Genomic DNA, 21,288 nt, shown 5'->3' with positions numbered 1-21,288 from the left:
CTCTTCCATTTGAAATGCATGTGATGTGGCTGCGGTCTTTGTATATAGCACGTAAACTCATACTGCAGAAACGGATATCAAACTCTCCTCTGTCAACTGCCCAATGGTCTGATACAATTATTTCTAACTTACGAAGGGTGGAATTGACATACAAACATAGAAAATGCCCCCAAAAAATTCTGAGAATTTGATATTGATAGCTAGAATTCAATCTGTTTACGCACTATGCTGTGTCTACCAATACAGCTGTGGAAAGCTAGCAGTGGGATAGGTCCCAGGTTTGAGATGACTGCTCATATATATTATTATGATGTAATTTTGAAATTCAGTATATTTGCTTGTTTTATATTGCCGTCAATTCTATATATGAATATAACTGGCAACATATTGCTTTGCTTAGAAGGTCTTAAAGCGGTTCTTCACCCTAAAGGGGAAGTTCCGCTATTCTGATCCCTTCCCCCCTCCGGTGCCACAATCGGCACCTTTCAGGGGGGAGGGGGGTGCAGTTACCTGGATAATCCAGGTAACTGTACCCACTTCCGGCCAGACCGACACAGACCCCCGCAGACGCCCCGCCCCCCGTTGTGTTCTGGGAAACACACAGTTCCCAGAGACACAGCGGGGGACCATAAGCGACGCGCAGCGCGACTCGCGCATGCTGTCACGATCGTCCTGGCGTCTCGTTTGCGCACGAGAGACTTACCCACAGAAGTTTGTTGTCAAGGACCCGTCGTGCTCCGTTAACGCGCGCTAGAGCGATCGGACGCACTCGCGTCGCCTTGAACGAACGCACGCGTACACGTGGGGGCATGAACGGGCGCACGTCCACTCGCGCACGCTGACTCGTCGTGCGACCGTTTGGCGCCCTACAGTCTTCTTAAGGCACTTGCTCCCTTCCACTCGTGCTGACCAGTCTACAGCGCGTTCGGAGATCCTACTACCCTATACCTGTATCTGCTACCTTAGTTCCTGTTACCCGGCTTGACCTTGACCCTGATCCGTTGCTGCCTGCCTACGACCTCCTGCTTGTCTGACTACGCCTCTGCCTCATCCCTCTTGTACCACATTGACCGCTACCTGCTGACCCGGCCTGTACCCGACTCTGCTGTTCCTACCTACCTGGTTGGATATCCTGTGACTGCTGTACCCGCTGACGTCCGTCTGCCAGCCAGTCTACCACTTGTGCCTGCCTACACCAGTCTCTTGTCTTCAGCTTCATCTGCTCGCTGTTGGTGTCCTGCTGCCCATCCGGACCAGCATCTACGCGCCAGGCACTTGTGCCCCCTGAACTGTTGAGCTTCTGTTACCATCTCCAGGGGTTCTTTAGCCAGGGGCTACGAGGGGCCGCTTCCTGCATTCCGGGCTCGCCTACTAGGTACGTGACAGTACTGGTCAGCCATGTCCGAGCCTGCGCAGGGAGCCTCCCCCATGGACGAACTGTGCCGCCATTTGGCCGGCCTTACCCAGGCAGTAAAGAGCCTACAGGAAGGCTACGGCAGACTGGAAGAGCAAGTCCAAGCACTATCTGCTTCTCCGCCCGTTGTTCCAGGGGGCCACACCCCGCCTTCAGTGGTGATGATGCCACCTGAGCCCAGAGTACCAACCCCCGAGCGGTTCACTGGTGACCGGAACAAGTTTAGAGCCTTCCGTAACTCTTGTGAGCTCTACTTCGCCCTGCAACCGAGGACCTTCTCCCTCGAGGCGACCAAGGTGGGGTTCGTTATCTCCCTCCTAACGAGCGAACCCCAAGCCTGGGCACATCGCCTACTGGAACGCAAGGATCCATCCTTAGACACCTTAGACACCTTTTTTATGGCAATGTCAAGACTCTATGAGGATCCCCAACTTGCAGCAACTGCAGAGGCAGCCCTACACGTTCTGCAGCAAGGTCGCAGGCCTGTGGAGGACTACGTGTCGGAGTTCCGTCGATGGAGCGCTGACACGGACTGGAATAACGCCGCCCTGCGATATCAGTTCCGCATGGGCCTGTCCGAGCCTTTGAAGGATGAGTTGGCACGTGTTGGCATCCCCGAAACCCTGGAGGGCCTGATAGACATTTCCGTTCAGATTGATAGGCGCTTGAGGGAACGCCGCCAGGAACGTTCCTCTTCAGCCGCACGCCCTGTCTGGATGTTGCCACGGGTACCTAGTTCCGCTCACCCAGCTCCTTCAGTTCCTGCCACAGCCACGCTGGATCCCCCAGAACCGATGCAGTTAGGGCTACTCCGTCCATCACTGACCCCAGAGGAACACCAACGACGCCGGGTCAACAACCTCTGTATGTACTGTGGAGAATCAGGACACTTTGTTCGCTCCTGCCCAGCCAAGATACGTAAGTGCCTACCTGTTCCACCTGTTCCTTCGTCAGTGCTGTCTGAAAACTCCTCTCACCTGGCTGTTCCTGTTCTTTTGCAGCTTCCAGGAAGGACTATTTCAACCCACGCAGTTATTGATTCGGGGGCATGCAGTGGGTTTATGGACGTATCCTTTGCCCTGAAGAACAAGATTCCCCTTAGACCGAGAGAGAAGGGACTCTCGGTATACCTGGCCGATGGGTCCGCTCTAGAATCAGGACCGGTGACTCAGGAGACTAGTCCCCTCTCTGCTGTCATCGCCGGGACTCACCAAGAATTTCTGTGCCTAGACGTCATCAAATCTCCCCTGTTCCCCATCATTCTAGGCATGCCTTGGTTGAAGGCACATAATCCACGTATCAACTGGGCCACCGGAAAGATTGAATTCCCTTCGGACTACTGCCTCCAGCATTGCTATCCAGCAATTAACGGGGACTCTCCGGCCCTCCTCTGTTTGGAAGCAGATGATGACACCCGGCAAGCTGTGCCTAGAGAATACCACGACTTCCTAGACGTGTTCAGTAAAAAAGGGGCTGAAACCCTACCACCTCATAGGACCTATGACTGCCCTATCGAACTACTCCCGGGGGCCGAGATTCCCTTTGGAAGAATTTTCCCTCTGTCTGAATCTGAACTTAGCACTCTGAAAACCTACTTGGATGAAAATCTTGAAAAGGGATTTATCCGACCCTCTACTTCCCCAGCTGGTGCGGGGATTTTCTTTGTGGAAAAAAAAGACCACTCTCTACGCCCATGTGTGGACTATCGGGCGTTGAACAAAATCACGATCAAGAACCGCTACCCTTTGCCATTGGTTCCCGAACTGTTTCAGAGACTAGGTTCCGCTAAAATATTCTCTAAGCTGGATCTTCGGGGGGCTTACAACCTCGTCCGCATTAGGAAAGGGGACGAGTGGAAGACTGCCTTTCGTACCCGTTTCGGGCACTTTGAATACCGAGTGATGCCGTTCGGGCTGTGTAACGCTCCTGCCACGTTCCAGCACTTTGTCAATGACATTTTTAGAGATTACCTTGACCTGTTTGTAATTGTCTACCTTGATGACATTCTGATTTTCTCCCCCTCTCTAACAGATCACCGGGTACACGTTAAAAAGGTCCTGACCCGTCTCCGTCTTCACGGTCTATACGCTAAGCCCGAGAAATGTGTTTTTGAACAATCGAGCATCCAGTTCCTCGGCCTGATTATCTCGGTAAAGGGAATTGAGATGGATCCGCAGAAAATCTCCGCAATTCAGGACTGGCCTGCCCCCTCCGATAAGAAAGGAGTTCAGCGATTTGTGGGGTTTGCGAACTTCTACCGCAAGTTCATTAAGGGCTTCTCTGCAATTATCGCCCCCATCACCGGACTAACGAAGCAGTCTCGGAAGTTTCATTGGACTCCCGAAGCACAAGAGGCCTTCAAAACCTTAAAAGATTTGTTTATATCCGCTTCTGTCCTGAAACATCCCAATCCTGCTCTACCATACATCCTCGAGGTCGACGCTTCGGAGATTGCAGTAGGAGCGATACTTTCCCAGAGGCAGGGGGCCAAGTCCTTACTCCACCCAGTTGCCTTTTTTTCCCGTAAGTTGTCGGAGGCGGAGAGAAACTACGACGTCGGGGATCGTGAGTTACTGGCGATAAAATCCGCACTCGAAGAGTGGCGCTACCTGCTGGAGGGAGCCACCCACCCGATCCTGGTCTATACGGACCACAAAAATTTGGAGTACCTGAAAACCGCAAAGAGATTGAAGCCCCGTCAAGCCAGGTGGGCACTCTTCTTCTCCAGATTTTCATTTCACATTACCTACCGTCCCGGATCCAAGAATACCAAACCAGATGCTCTCTCCCGCATGTACAACCAATCGGAGAGCTCGCCATCCACAGATACTATCCTCTCTACGGGGAACTTCCTTCTGCTCCAGGGGGATGTGCTATCCCAAATTAAGCAGGCTTCCGTAGGCCTAACACCTCCACCCGGTATCCCGTTGTCCTCCAGCGATGACCTTTTGTGGCATGGGAATCAGATCTTTGTTCCCCAAGAAGTTCGGACCCCAGTCCTGGCCGCCTGTCACGATCACCCACTGGCCGGCCACTTTGGGGTATTCAAGACTCTGGAACTACTCCAACGCACATTCTGGTGGCCTCGCATGAAGGACGACTGTAAGAGGTACGTGGAAACCTGTGTCATCTGCACCCGAAGCAAAGGCAGCAAGTCAAGAGCCTGGGGCCTGCTAAGACCGCTGCCTGTTCCTGATAGACCATGGAGGATGATCTCCATGGATTTCATTGTTGAACTCCCCCCGTCAGAGAACTATTCTACGATTTTCGTTATAGTCGATAGACTTACCAAAATGGCTCACTTCCTGCCCATGAAGGGCACTCCCTCAGCTACAGAGACAGCCAACACCTTTATCAAAGAAATCGTAAGACTCCACGGCATTCCCGTTAACATCACATCAGACAGGGGGGTGCAATTCACCTCGAGATTTTGGAGAGCGCTCTGCGGAGCCTTAAAGATCGATCTTTGTCTGTCCTCAGCCTACCATCCACAGACCAACGGCCAGACTGAGAGGACGAACCAGACCCTGGAGCAGTACCTCCGTTGTTTCTCCTCCTTCTCCCAGGACGACTGGGCCTCTCTCCTGCCTATGGCCGAATTCGCCTACAACAACACGGTCCACTCTGCCACCAAACAGTCCCCCTTCTACGCGAACTTCGGCTTCCACCCAGTGTTCTTGCCTGGCACCTTCCCTGAATGTTCGGTACCAGCAGTACAGGATCGTCTTAACTTCCTTGAATCAAACAACAAGCTTCTACAAGAGACCCTGACCAAGTCCCAAGAGCACAACAAGGAAGTTTTTGACAGGAAAAGGAGGGGGGAGCTGGATCTCAAGATTGGGGACCAGGTCTGGTTGTCTACCTTGAACCTCAGATTGTCCTGCCCCTCTAAGAAGTTGGGTCTGAAATTTGTGGGCCCCTTTCCGATCAAAAGGAAACTGAATAACGTGGCTTTCGAACTTAAGCTTCCCGAGTCCTTCCGGATCCATCCAGTCTTTCACGTGTCACTACTCAAACCCGCAGTCCCGGACCCCTTCGTTGACAGGATGACCGGCCCTCCAGAACCCGTGATGATCAATGGAGAAATTGAATTTGAGATCGAATCCATACTGGATTGCAGGAAAAGGCGAAACCAGACCCAATTTCTGGTCAAGTGGAAGGGGTACGGCCCGGAGGAGAATTCTTGGGAGCCAGAATCTAATATTCACGCTAAAAGACTCATCCGTGCTTTTAAGAACTCCCATCCGAGTAAGATGGCTCGGTTGGGCATCCGGAGGCTGCCCTTTGGGGGGGGGCAGTGTCACGATCGTCCTGGCGTCTCGTTTGCGCACGAGAGACTTACCCACAGAAGTTTGTTGTCAAGGACCCGTCGTGCTCCGTTAACGCGCGCTAGAGCGATCGGATGCACTCGCGTCGCCTTGAACGAACGCACGCGTACACGTGGGGGCATGAACGGGCGCACATCCACTCGCGCACGCTGACTCGTCGTGCGACCGTTTGGCGCCCTACAGTCTTCTTAAGGCACTTGCTCCCTTCCACTCGTGCTGACCAGTCTACAGCGCGTTCGGAGATCCTACTACCCTATACCTGTATCTGCTACCTTAGTTCCTGTTACCCGGCTTGACCTTGACCCTGATCCGTTGCTGCCTGCCTACGACCTCCTGCTTGTCTGACTACGCCTCTGCCTCATCCCTCTTGTACCACGTTGACCGCTACCTGCTGACCCGGCCTGTACCCGACTCTGCTGTTCCTACCTACCTGGTTGGATATCCTGTGACTGCTGTACCTGCTGACGTCCATCTGCCAGCCAGTCTACCACTTGTGCCTGCCTACACCAGTCTCTTGTCTTCAGCTTCATCTGCTCGCTGTTGGTGTCCTGCTGCCCATCCGGACCAGCATCTACGCGCCAGGCACTTGTGCCCCCTGAACTGTTGAGCTTCTGTTACCATCTCCAGGGGTTCTTTAGCCAGGGGCTACGAGGGGCCGCTTCCTGCATTCCGGGCTCGCCTACTAGGTACGTGACACATGCGCAGTAGGGAACCGGGCAGTGAAGCCGTCATGCTTCACTTCCTGATTCCCTGACAGAGGATGGCGGCGGTGGCAGCAGCGTCATCTGCCGCCAACATCGCTGGAACCTGGGACAGGTAAGTGTGATTTTATTAAAAGTCAGCAGCTGCAATATTAGTAGCTGCTGGCTTTTAATATTTTTATTTTAGGTGCAGCTCCTCTTTAAGTAACAAATAATAGTGACTGTACAATCTGGAAGTTGCATAATTAATTTGAGCTTTTCAATATAAAAAGAAGTCACCATTTGTTTTTTTTGTTTCTTATTCTCTTGTCGTTTTGTTTTATTTGTGGTTGTTTTGTTTTGTTTTTCGTTTGGTTTTTGGTGGGAATGCTTGATTTTTGTTGTAAACTGTAAAAATCTTTCTATAAAAATCTGATTTAAAAAAAAAAAAATACATTATAAATATTGCCCTACAGCTAAGCTTGTAGAAAGTCTTACATTGGAAACCTGGGTCCTTAAGTAGATCTTTTCATCGGCTCCATGCAATGATGTCATTGACACATGCACAGTACACTCTGCATTCAGGGCATTCTGGGTGTATTCTGATTGTAGAAAGTACTGGGTCGCAATACTGACTCCCGTGTACATGAATGGGAGTGATGCCATCCCGGCCTGGCTAGGGGAATGCACACCTGTAAGCCCTTGTACACACGGTCGGACATTCCGACAACAAAATCCATCGGATTTTTTCGGACGGATTTTGTCCAAAACTGGTGTTGCATACACACTGTTGTCGGAAAATCCAATCGTTCAGAACGTGATGACATTCGTTCGCTACGACGGGACTACTTTGCGGCTAGTAGCCAATAGCTTTGGTCTTGTAATTTGATCTGAGCATGCGTGGCACTTTGTCCGATCGTAAATTCTCTACAAACAATTGGACAAAGTCCGATCGGATCATGTTGTCGGAAAATTTTATATCCAGCTCTCAAACTTTGTTGGTCAGACATTCCGACGTAAAAAGTCAGATGTAGCCCACACACGGTCAGATTATCTGACAACATGGTCCGATCTGACCTTTTCCGTCTGAATTTCTGACCGTGTGTACAGGGACTAAAGAAGACTGAGTGAAAATGGAAGTGCTGAAAGAGGTTGGAGAACTCCATTTGAAAGGTAAGATTGTCTAGTACAATATGGCATAAACCTGCAGGGGGCCCATTTTAACTCCCTTAATGCAGGGGACTTACACCCCCTTCCTGCCCAGCCCATTTTTCAGCTTTCAGCGCTGTCATACTTTGAATGACAATTGTGCGGTCATGCTACACTGTAACTATGTGAATTTTTTATCATTTTCTTCACGCAAATAGAGCTTTCTTTTGGTGTATTTAATCACTCCTGTTTTTTTTTTTTTTTCCTAAAAAACAAACAAACAAATAAAACAAAAGACCAAACATTTTGGAAAAAAAAAGTATTTCTTAGTTTCTGTCAGTAAATTTTGTAAATAAGTAATTTTTCTCCTTCATTGATAGGTGCTGATAAGGCAGCACTGATGGACACTGATGAGGTGGTATTGATGAGGTGTCACTTATGGGCACTGATTAGTTGGCATGGATGAGGAGGCACTTATGGGCACTGATAGGTGGCACTGATGAGCACTGATAGGCGGCACTGATGGGTGGCACTGGGCACATATAGGCAGCCCTGGTGGGCACAGATAGGCAGCACTGGTGGGCACCGATAGGTGACATGGATAGGTGGCACTGATGGGCATCACTGATGGGCACTGATGGGCATTGATGGGTGGCATTGATGGGCAGCAGTGATGAGCATTGAGGGGCACCAGTGATGGGCATAGATGGGCAGCACTGATAGCCTGTACTGATTGGCATCACTGATGGCCACTGATTGCTGGCACTCGTGGCCACTGATTGCTGGCACTTGTGGGCACAGATTGGTGCCAATTGTGGACACTGGTTGGCGCTGATTGCTGGCAGTGGTGGGCATACATTGCTGGCACTTAATTGTAATAAGGGCACTGATGATCAGTGCCCTGATTACATCACTAGATGTCCTCTGTGAGGAGATACCGCTGATCAGCTCTCCTCTCCTTACACTCTGTCAGTTTGAGGTGAGGAGCATCGATTACCGGCATCTCTGTGTTTACATGTGACCGGCTGTGATTGGACACAGCTGGTCACATGGTTAAAGCCATGGCTGGGGCTCTTTACACAGATCGGCATTGCTAGGACATAGAGCGGCCATGGTCGCTGCACTGCCCGCCTCTGGGGGCGCGTGACAGTGGTCATTCTGGATGGCCGTCATATGACGTACACCCAGAACGAGAGTCGCACCGCCCAGCCGTCATTTGACGGGCAGCGGACGGGAAGAGGTTAAAAAAAATTCAGAGTTTAATATCACTTTAATATCAATTTGAATTTAATTACAACAAAAATTTAATCATAATATTAATACAAAATGAACATAATAACAAATTATAGAAAAGGGAAGGCAACCAATAAATAGAAAAGTACATGGCTCTAGGTAACCTTGTTCTATCAAATTATTGACCCTCCCTCTCACATTCTTTGTGGAGCTGAATAGCAGATGGATATCTCCCAACTGTCCCTCATTTGGAACAAAGTCCCTCTGTTCCTCTTTCCTCCTCATTTTTCACTCATTTGGGTCTGATCTATATAGTGTAATAGTGAGTGTCCCTGTGGAAATGGAGCCAAAATGGACACAGAGTCTGCATGTGGCAGACTGCAGAGCTACAGAGCGTAGCTTTGAAAAGGAAAGAACTGCTCTGGCAGAGCCTCTGTAGTTTGGAGATTCCTTTAGAGTCTTGGGTGGGACGGGATCTCCAACCCTGTGTCCAGGTGTTGTGGACAGCCAGTAGGGTGTGTGTCTAGGTGCATATAATGAGGGGCTGGTGAGAGCAGTGAGTGGAGGAAGGTGGGGTGTGAGCAGCTTGCTATTGTTTGTGCTGTGTGAAGACAGACCTGTGTTTGAAAAGTGGTCTACCCTGTGGGAGACTGCAGCCGATGTAAGGGGGATTCTTTCCTCAGGAACTGGGAAAGGCTGGCCAGCCTTGAGTCGAAAAGACTATGAAAGCCAGTGAGTCCCAGGGGCTGGAAAGAATCAACTCTGTTGAGAGCAAGCATAGAAACTGCTGTCAAGAGAGCCAGGAGGCTCGATATGTTTTCCTTATTTTGAGACTTAAATGAAGTTAAACCCCTGCGTGGGAATCCTGAATGGACCTTTTGCTTTTGTTTTTCCATTTAATAAATGTGGGCTACCAGGCCCTTAACTATAATGCCTGTCTGACGTGGACTCACTGCACAAAACTCACTGGCTGTGGACTGCACTGCGCATCTACACTTGAGCTAAACACCCCAATCTCACAATAGTTATATATAAAATGCACTATTCATCTTTCAAAAAGTATTTTTCAGTGCTAAACCTTTCATTCAAATGCTACATTGTTGCATTTGTAAATTTCAAAAGCCAGTATAAAGGATTAGTAATGTAAAAAAACTTTGGGGGGGTTTATAATTATTTTAGGGGGTGTGGCAGGGGGTGTGGTCTATGCCTACATACATTTGCTAATAGGTGTCCTTCATTCCCATCTCAAAATGTTGGGATGTATGCAGAAGCAGTTGGTGGCCCCACACCATAAATAGAGGTATACAGTAGATTTAATAGACATGCGGAGGATGCCACAGACGGAAAGTGCAGTCAAATGAAACTGGTCAGGGATTTTTCATGAGTGTCAGCAACAGAAAAAAGTTATACCTGACATTTTGGTGGGCTACGCCCAACCACTTTCCCTTGAATATAAGTATGCCCTCTGACAGTGCTCTGATATAGTGATGTAACAGCTAGGAAAAGTGGAAGCAATGTTCAGTAAGTGACCCTTTTAGGCTCCATTCATAGATGTTCCTCTTTCTTATGGGCATCCTGGGATTTTTTTTTTTTTTTTTTTTTTTTTTTGTTTAAAGACATTTTATTGAAGTTTAGTGTATAACAAAAACAGTAAAGTCAAACGGTAGGGTACAGAGCAAAAAGGAAAACAAAAAAAAAAATGTTACAATGCCTCAAATAGTAAATGCAATAGTTAACAGAAGGAGAATCGAAGAGTAAACATTTGTACGCTTATAATGGTATAAGGTGAGGATACCTGATAGGTACAGTGTTGTATTCTTAAGTACAGTGTCTAACTGTGATTTAGAAGATGTTAAGTGAGCAGAACAGGCACTGTGTGTGTTTGAAAGAAGCGAGATCCAATACAGAGTCATTGTCCTTTAGTAGATAGATGTAATTGTTGTCATTAGTATGTTAGTGTGACGATGGTATGTGTAGGTAAATTCAAAGAGGTATAGTAGGTGGCAGTCTCCAGTATAGAGAACTAATGCATACTGCAATAAAGGATTTTCATTAAAGGAAGGGGAACTGGTCCAGCCAGTCATTTTCTCAGAACACTGATATAGCTAGTGCTTTAGGAGAGCAATGAAAGATATTCTGGGGATGTACTGAAAAGCAACCAACTCGACCACATGCATGTGAAGGTAGAAGGGGTATCATTGGCTTGATGTATCAGGTTTTCCATCTCAGCTGTTTTGTTAATACGGTTGAACCACTCCAGTAAAGAAGGGGGATGTGTGGATTTCCAGTTGGCTGGGATGCACATATTCGCCGCCATAATCATATGCATAGTTAGGGATCCCATGTATGCTTTTTTGGATTGAGTGGAGACATGAAAAAGAAGTTGAGCAGGGGAAAACTGTATTGGGCGGGTAGAGAATCTTTGGGTGATTCTATGGACTTCTTGCCAAAATGGCTGAACGATGGGGCATGACCACCAAATATGTTCCAGGGTGCCAAGACTAGCCTGACATCTCCAACATTGTGGGGAGACAGAAGGGAAGATACGATGCAATTTTAGAGGTGTGTTGTACCACCTGGATAATAATTTAAATGCATTCTCTTGAACACAGACATTTCGGGAGCCTTTATGTATGACAGAATATGTACTTTCCCAATCCTTGGGAGTTAAGGGTGATGGCAGGTCTCTATTCCAGGCTTTGGTAGACCAATCTTCATTGTTGGTCTGTTGTGGGAAAAGTATATTATACGAAAAGGAGATGAGGTGTCTTTGTGGTTCGATCAGTGTACATGTTTGTTCAAAAGAGGTTAAGGTTCGAACTCCAGCTAGGGAGTGGGGCCTGGAAGTCAGAAAATGGTGTATCTGATGATATGTCCATTGGGAGAACCCACTTTTGAGCATATTTCTCGACAGGTCAGTATAGGATAGAAGATGATTACGGTCATAGAAATCTTTAGACAGGACTTTAGGATGAGGCCACAATCCGTGGAGAAAAGAGGGGTGCATACCCGGTGGGAACGCTGGATTGAGTTTTAGTGGTGTTAGTGGGCCCGTGACTGAGGAGATTTGGTAGGTTTTGCAAGCATATCGAAATGCGTTGAGCGACGCGGCGATTAACGGGTGCGCAGAATAGCTACGGGGGACATGTGTGGGGAGTAACCATGGTGTTTGAGCCACAGGTATTTGATCAAGGGATGATTCAAGTTGAACCCAATCTTTCGTGCTGGAATGGACGTTCCAGTCAATTATTCTGGCAAGGTGACATGCTAAGTAGTACCTATAGATGTCTGGCAAACCAATACCTCCTTGTGATTTTGGTGTAACGAGTCTTGAATAACTCAGTCTGGGTCTTATGGAACCCCAGACAAACGTCGAACTGAGTTTGCGGAAGGAGGCAAAGAACGTTTGGGGAAGTGAGATAGGTATAGTCTGGAGGAGATACAAGATCCTTGGTAAAATATTCATTTTTATGATGGCTGCTCTGCCAAACCAGGAGAATATGCCTTTTGACCACCTCTGAAGATCAGTGGACATAGTGCGCAATAAAGGTAGGAAGTTAAGATCATATAAATTATCTAGGGATCGTGGAAGTTGAATACCTAAGTAGGGTATACTATCAGGGCTCCATTTAAAGGGGAAATTCGCCCGGCATTGGGCGCACATTTTTTCGGTCAGCGATATATTTAGTGCAAGGGATTTCGTGAAGTTAATTCGTAGGTTAGAGATGATATGGAATTGGTTGAATACTTTGAGTAAGGTAGGGATGGATGTTAGGGGTTCTGTGAGGAATAAAAGAATGTCGTCCGCAAATGCAGCCGTTTTAAATGTTCTTTTGCCTATATCCACACCCTTAATGTCTGGGTTTTCTCTAATTTGTCTCAATAATGGTTCAAGGGTAAGGATAAAAATTATCGGGGATAACGGGCACCCTTGACGTGTGCCATTGGAGATAGAGAAGGCATTCGACAGGTGGCCATTGACTTTCACTCTCGCCGTTGGTCCTGAGTAAAGCAGATTGATATAATTGAGCATTCTATTAGGTAGACCAAGAGCTTTTAAAGTCGCTGACATGTAATCCCAGGCCACCCTGTCGAATGCCTTCTCCGCGTCCAGGGAAAGGAAGAATCCAGCTTGTTTTTGGGAAGATAGCCAATGGTGGACATTAAGCGCTTTGAGAGTGTTGTCTCTCGCTTCCCGGCCAGGCGTGAAGCCCACCTGGTCTGGATGTATAAGGTCAGGGAGTAAAGGCAAAAGTCTGTTAGATAAAATTTTAGCGTACCATTTAAGGTCAACATTTAGGAGCGAGATAGGCCTATAGTTGGCAACCTGTGTGGCATCTTTGTTTGGTTTTGGGATTACGGCAACATGTGCAGACAACATATCTCGCGGGGCAGAACACGGGGATGAGCATGTGTTAAAGGAGGATAGAAAGTGGGGTAGTAAAATATGTTCATAGGTTCTATAATAACCAACGGGCAGTCCATCAGGGCCCGGGCTTTTACCTGCATGCATGGCTTTAAGAGCCATTCGAGCTTCTTCTGAGGTCAGTGGAGTATCAAGCATCTGGCATGTGGAGGTGGAGATAGGAGTTGGGCTATATTTATTTAAAAAGTCCGATATAAGTTGAGTCCACCGCTGGTTAGAGATTGTTGGTGTAGTAGACGAAGAGGTAAGGTTGTATAGATTTGAATAATATTGTACAAATTGCGTGGCGATGTCAGGTGTTGTGGATAATTTTTTGCCTGTAGGATCTGTGATATTGTGAACAGTGATTGATGCTTTCTTGGATTGAAGGGCTTTAGCTAATATTTTCCCAGATTTATTACCATATTCATAAAACGTTTTCTGAGATAGTATATATTTGCGCTTAGTCTGTTTTCCCAGTAATTCTAACATTTCTTTCCTGGATTGGATAAGGGTGGCATGCAGTGTGGTGGTGCTCTTTAGACTATGTGCACGTTCCAAACGTCTCATTTTAGTGGCCAAATCATTGAAGTGTTTTTTGTACTCTTTTCTCTTTTTTGCCGCCGCTGCTATGAGGGTTCCTCTTACTACACATTTGTGTGCGTCCCAGTGAATGAGGGGAGAGGTATCTGTGGCTTTGTTTTCTAAGAAGTAATGTTTCATTGTTTGCTCCACTTCTGCAGCTATAATCGGATCAGTTAACAAGGATTGATCTAGTCTCCAGGAGTGGGCGCGTGGGGTGGAAGATGGGATGGATAGTGTGATTGAAACCGGATTGTGGTCCGAGAGAAACATAGGGTTGATGGATGCGTGTGTAAGATAAGGTAAAGCTTCTTGAGAGAGAAAGAGAAAATCAATTCTGGAATATTTTCCATGAGGTGTCGAGTAGAACGTAAAGTCCTTTGTATCTGGATAAAGGGTTCTCCAGGCATCATGTAAAAGCAGAGTTTGCATCTGGGTTTTTATTGATCGAAGGGCAGCGTAGGTAAGGGAGGAGTGTCCATTAGAGGTGTCGAGTATAGGGTTCAAAGGAACATTGAAGTCCCCTCCCATAATAAGTGTGCCTTCTTGAAACGAGACCAATTTGGACACTATTCCCTTGAAGAACGGTACTTGGAGTGTGTTGGGCGCATATATGTTTGCAAGTGTAAATGGTTTGTTTTGGAGGAGTCCTTTAAGGAATAGAAACCTGCCATCATCATCAGCTAGAGTATCAGTGATCTGGAGGGGGCAATGTCGTGCTAGTAAGATGGAAACACCTTTTTTTTTTGCTAGTGTGGTGGTGGAATGGTATACTGTGGGGTAGTATTTGCACTGGAGTTTCGGTATATTGTCTGATCTGAAGTGTGTTTCTTGTAAGAATAGTATGTCTGCTCCACTTTTTTGCATGGCTAATAACAGTTGTGAGCGTTTTTCCGGGATATTTAAACCCTTAGCGTTCAAGGATATAATTTTGAGATGGAGTATATTGGTTGCATCCCCAGAGGTAGTCATGGTGTCGAGATCGGAATGTGAATGTAGATGCGTCTGGGGAAAAGGGTAGTAGAGAGAGGAAGCAAATAATAATAAAAAAAAAAAAAAAAAAAAAATAAATAAATTGGGGGAAGGAGTAAACGGTAATCCGGCAACAGGTAAGAACCCGCTTACCTGTGTCAAAGGGAAGGGGGTATAGGCCGGAATGTGGTAGAGGCCTGTAGGGTATGTCCCGTACGAATGCACTGGACAGTCCTACAAGCCACTAGGGAGGAGGTGATTGTCGAGAGACAAAGATATAAAGTACGAGAACCATCACACCACAGCTTTAAGTTGCAAATATAGAGAGTTTGCCGACATATTGCCAATTGTCACCCTTTTGCAGTGTGCTCGGAAGAAAAAAAAAAAAAAAATCGTGGGTAGGAGCGTTTAAACACTATCGGTGGGGGAAGTACCCGTTAGTAGTATTGATAGTGAACCTAAGAACCCTGTATAAAATATGAAATATGTAGGGGTGGAGCTACCTTATTGGGTAGGTGTTTTCAAGTAACATTAGCGTAACCTAAAAGTCTACAAGCCCTCCTTTGTAAAACAGGAACCAGAGGAACAGACCTATAAGCGAAATCAATAACAGAGATACTTATCATGTTAAGAGGTAGCCAAGGGCTGGAGGAGGATGGGATTATCACATCAAAGCTGTGACGGCACATGGTATATAAAAAGGTTCTTTCCAGTAGGTGCTGGTAAGAGGACCAAACTAATTTTCGATGTAAATAACTAGGCTAGGCCAGAGGTTTAGGTATGGCTTTACCGGATTGATGTGGGAGATCACATCCCCTCGTCCTCAATGCAATAAAAGAATCAAATGTCGACAGGTCTGACGTGTAGAGCGTTTGAGCAATTATACGCTATCTTTTCAACAAGGTTAAAACAATAATGTTAGTAAACACACTAATGAGAAAGAAAACACATACTATAGGTATGCTTATTGGAGTCATGCTGCGGGGCATGAAACATCTTCTGGAACACACTGCATTGGTGTTTGTGAGCCAGTGAGGAAACCTTTGCGTGCAGAAGGCAAGGGAGGCATTGTCCCAGAGATCAGGGCAAAATAGAGGGGTTTAGACTATAGGGGGGATAGGTTAAGGAGAGGACAATAGGTAGTGAGCCCATAGGTTGTGGGACATGCCTGGATCAATATGATAGTGGGTAGAAGATACTGCCTATTGATATGAAAGAACGTGATCAGTAAGTCACCATTAAGGACAAAGGCTGCGTCCGTCCGTTTAAACGATGGGGAGTTCCCGAACGGATTGGGCAGCAAAGATAAACTGAAACTGGGGGCCTACTAGGAGAGTAGACGGTCGTCATAGAGAGTCCTGAAGACAGTTCCACGAATAAGGTCGGGCAAGTGATGAGGCGAAGGGGGAGAGGAAAGAGTTACCTCATCGTGAGCTGAATTCCAAGTTTAGGAATGATCCGACCGGTGGATTCGACATAGCCATAGCCTCAACGGTCACGGCGTGCTCTGCGGGACGTTGGCGCAGCAGTAGGACTGCGCAGATGATCGTAGGCTTCCGTCGGAGAAATTCGTCGGATCGATGGAGAGCGACGTCTTCGGTACGGCGACGGCTGGGTGTCCATCCGATCGGTAGACCTGTAGTCTGAGCGGGACGAAGATCCTTTGAATTCCGCATACCAGTCGGGGAGCGAGACCAGAGGTATGTCTAAGGTGCGGCAGAAGGCGAGCAGTTCCTCAGGAACCCTCAGGATGGCCGAACGACCCTGATGGGTAGCAGAAAGACTGAATGGGAAGCGCCAACGGTAGGGGATGCCATTATTTCTTAAGACATCTAAGAGGGGGCGCAGGTCTCTCCTATTACGAAGTGTAATGGCGGAGAGGTCTTGGTAGATAGAGATACGTTGGCCCTCATATTGTAGATCTTGTTGCAGTCTGGCCTGCTTTAGGATCATTTCTTTGGTTTGAAAGTCACAGATACAGCAAACCACGTCTCTGGGAGGATCTGTGTCGCGTCCGCGGGGTCGGAGAGCACGATGGATGCGTTCCATTGCAATGGGTGAGTGGCTGGGTTGTTCAAGGAGCTGGTTGAAGATGGCAGTGACCACCGGGGTGAGGTGATCGATGTCCACACTTTCGGGAAGGCCTCTCACCCGGAGATTATGCCTCCGACCCCTGTTGTCCAGATCTTCAACGTGTCGCTGGACGTCTCGCAGTTGTGCAGTATGTGTGTCTATGGAGCGGTGCATCGTGGAGATTGCCGCTTGATGGACGGCGGTGGTTTTCTCTACTTCCTGCACCCTTCCCGCAATGGCTTGTATTTCGTGCTTAAGGTCCGTTATGGCAGCAAAAAGTGTGTCTTTGATGTCAGCTGCTACCGTGCGTAGATCTAGCAGGCTTGGAGATTGTAAGGAATCCGGCTGGGCCGCAGCAGTTGTGTGAGGAGAAGGGTTGGGAGTTAGTAGTATCCCATCTCATGAGGGAGCTGAGGTGCTCGTCGCCATATTGGATCCCTGTGATCTGAACAGATCGGCGATATTCCGCGTTCCTCGGCTGGGATGCTCCCTCGGGGATCTCGATCTGGAGGTAGAAGAGTTCCTGGATGCAGTACCCATCATCTGGGGTAGTAGTGAAGGGGTATTTCTTCCTCTCAGGGCTAATAATGAGCTGTGGTGTGAAGGAGCTCAGGAGTTATGCTGCCATCTTCTCTCGCGGCAAGCCACGCCCCTGACAATCGGGCATCCTGGGATTTTGTTTGCGTGTTTTTACCGTTATTTTACTGTGATTCATTGGGCGACAGTTACAGCAAAATTGCACCATGATTTGGTGCCATTCAAAATAGCAGGGATCATAAGGGTATCCCATGATTTGCGGCATTTCTGAATCACGGGCAGAATCATGGAGATTCCACAGGTAAAACGGATTGCCATAGTGTGAATGAAACCTAAGGGTCCAACGCTAACTCTCATTCACAAATTCATATTTCATTAATTTACAGTTGAGGTAGGGTTATAGAGGGGATGGCCATAGAGGTTGCCCTTCAAAGCTTGACAGTGTCCAATCATTTGAAGGTATCAGCCATTTATCCCAGGGTCTTTGAATATTCAGCCTGTGTTCTGTACTGTATGATTAATATAGGTTTTTTACTGTGGTAAGACTTATATATACACTATATTACCAAAAATATTGGGATGCCTGTGTTTACACACATATGAACTTTAATGGCATCCCAGTCTTAGTCTGGGGTTTCAATATTGAGTTGGCCCACCCTTTGCAGCTATACCAGCTTCAACTAATCTGGGAAGGCTAAGCCCCCGTACACATGGTCGGACATTCCGACCACAAAATCCATCGGATTTTTTCCAACGGATTTTGTCCGAAACTGATGTTGCATACACACGGCCGGACAAAGTTTTCGGAAAATCCGATCGTTCGTAATCTGATGATGTTCATCTTTTGTGACAGGACTACGTTCAGGCTAGTAGCCAATAGCTTTGGTCTTGTAATTTGATCTGAGCAAGCGTGGCACTTTGTCCAATCGGAATCCTTTACAAATGATCAGACAAAGTCCGATCGGATCATGTTGTCGGAAAATTTTATATCCAGCTCCCAAACTTTGTTGGTCGGACATTCCGACGGACAAAGTCCGATGTAGCTCACACACGTTCGGATTTTCCGACAACACGGTCCAATCGGACATTTTCCATCGGAATGTCCGACCGTGTGTATGCGTACACACAGTCCGATTTTCCACCGGGAAATGTTGGATGTGAGCTTGTTGTCGGAAAGTCCGACTGTGTGTATGCTCCATCGAACATTTACTGTCGGAATTATCGCACACAAATGTTTGAGAGCAGCTTCTCAAATTTTCCAACAACACAACTTGTTGTCGGAAAAGTCCAATCATGTGTATACAAGTCCGTCGCACAAAAGTTCACGCATGCTCTGAATCAAGCAGAAGGAGCCTCACTGGGTATTGAACTACCTTTTTCTTGGCTTGTCGTACATGTTGTACTTCACTGCATTCTCACGTTCAGAATTTTGGGCCAACATTTGTGTGGACAAGTTTGAGCCAACATCCTTCAGAAAAAAATGAATGGTTTTGTTGTTGGAAAATCCGATCATGTGTACGGGGCATAAGACTGTAATGCCAATAAAGTTCATGTGCATGTAAAGACAGGTGTCACAATACTTTTGGTAATATAGTGTATATATGTATAGCATTAATAATATTGAGGGGACACTGTTATACCCTGATTCATATTTCCCTTACTAGCGAGGAAAAAGGTGAGTGTTGTAGTACATAAACTCCATTACTTTAAAATAATGTAGGTAACATTTCCTCAGGCTTTAAACTGTTGTTTGACTATTCCCCTACCTGTCATATCCCAAATGTCATGCAGTTATTTGAAATACTGTACCAGTTACAGTTCCCTCACATCTCTCCAACTACTGTCTTAGTCAATTCTAAACATGTCAGCGTGAAAGGTTTTGACCCATCGTTTAATCTCTATCTTCTCCCGTTCCCTTGAAACATGAAAAGGAAACGCAGTCAATATGTTTTATTTATTAAAATGCATGAAGCATCTTGGACTTACTACAAGCATCATACAAAATTAAGCAAATACCAGAAACCCTGTTATGTATTCAATGCGTATGCTTTTTGTCACTTCCGATGTTGAATGAATGAATGTATTATGATTTCATAGATTTTTGTCTTGCTGTGAATGTTTTGTTGTATGAATTATTTAATTAAAATGCAAAAGCAGGAAATAAAAATATAACCGCATTATATATATATTATGAATAGATAGATAGATAGATAGATAGATAGATAGATAGATAGATAGATAGATAGATAGATAGATAGATTTGGAAAAAAAATTATAGATAGATATATAGATATAGACTGATAGATAGATAGAATTCCAGCCTGCAATGCAGCTCCACTCTTTCTGTTTAAACATATATATATACAGTATCTCACCAAAGTGAGTACACCCTCACATTTTGTATATATTTTATTATATCTTTTCATGTGACAACACTGAAGAAATGACCGCTGCTACATTGTAGTGTACAGGTTGTATAACAGTGTAAATTCGCTGTCCCCTCAAAATAACTCAACGCACAGCCATTAATGTCTAAACTTCTGACAACAAAAGTGAGTACACCCCTTTGTGGAAATGTCCAAATTGGGCCTAATTCACCATATTCCCTCCCCGGTGTCATGTGACTTGTAGTGTTACAAGGTCTCAGGTGTGAATGGGGAGCAGGTGTGTTACATTTGGTGTAATCGCTCTCACTTTCTCATACTGGTCACTGGAAGTTCAACATGGCACCTCATGGCAAAGAACTCTCTGAGGATCTGAAATGTTGCTCTACAAGATAGGTTCCACTCAGTGCAGGCCTCACCATGATTGACCAAAGAAGTTGAGTGCACATGCTCAGCATCATATCCAGAGGTTGTCTATGGAAAATAGATATATGAGTGCTGTCAGCATTGCTGCAGAGGTTGAAGGGGTGGGGGGTAAGCCTGTCAGTGCTCAGACCATATGCTGCACACTGCATCAAATTGGTCTGCATGGCTGTCTTCCCTGAAGGAAGTCTCTTCTAAAGATGATGCACAAGAAAGCCTGCAAACAGTTTACTGAAGACAAGCAGGCTAAGGACATGGAATGCTGGAACCATGTCCTATGGTCTAATGAGACCAAGATAAACATATTTGGTTCAGATGGTGTCAAGCATGTGTGACAGCAACCAGGTGAGGATTACAAAGACAAATGTGTCTTGCCTACAGTCAAACATGGTGGTGGGAGTGTCATGGTCTGGGGCTGCATGAGTGCTGCTGACACTGGAGTGCTACAGTTCATTGAGGGAACCATGAATGCCAGCATGTACTGTGACATACTAAAGCAGAGCATGATCCCCTCTCTTCGGAGACTGGACCAGAGGACAGTATTCCAACATCATAACGACCCCAAACACACCTCCAAGAAGATGACCACTGCCTTTCTAAAGAAGCTGAGGGTAAGGGTGATGGACTGGCCAGGCATGTCTCCAGACCTAAACCCTATTGAGAATCTGTGAGGCATCCTCAAACAGAAGGTGGAGAAGCGCAAGGTCTCTAATATCGACCAACTCTGTGATTTCATCATGGAGGAGTGGAGAGGATTCCAGTGGCAACCTGTGAAGATCTGGTGAACTCCATGCCCAAGAGGGTTATGGCAGTGCTGGAAAATAATGGTGGCCACACAAAATATTGACACTTTGGGCCCAATTTGGACATTTTCACTTAGGGGTGTACTCACTTTTGTTGCCAGCGGTTTAAACAATAAAGGCTGTGTGTTGAGTTATTTTGAGGGGACAGCAAATTTACACTGTTATACAAGCTGTACACTCACTACTTTACATTGTAGCAAAATTGAATTTTTCAGTGTTGTCACATTAAAGGATATAATAAAATATTTACAAAAATGTGAGGGGTGTACTCACTTTTGTGAGATACTGTATATAAAATCATAAAT

The 21,288-nt window shown here is 46.5% G+C and overlaps 1 protein-coding gene across 3 annotated transcripts in view; it reads right to left on the bottom strand.

Annotated features, from left to right (window-relative positions):
• ARAP2 (ArfGAP with RhoGAP domain, ankyrin repeat and PH domain 2) overlaps positions 1 to 21,288 on the bottom strand; it is a 609,403-nt gene that overhangs the window by 532,289 nt on the left and 55,826 nt on the right. The window lies entirely within an intron of this gene.

The sequence above is a fragment of the Lithobates pipiens genome, unplaced genomic scaffold, assembly GCF_037356315.1.
Source record: "Lithobates pipiens isolate NorthernLeopardFrog02 unplaced genomic scaffold, aLitPip1_a1.2 Scaffold_13, whole genome shotgun sequence".
NCBI classification, from domain to species: Eukaryota; Metazoa; Chordata; class Amphibia; order Anura; family Ranidae; genus Lithobates; species Lithobates pipiens.
The sequence above is the reverse complement of the archived record's forward strand: the minus strand, read 5'-3'. Positions and strand labels throughout refer to the sequence as shown.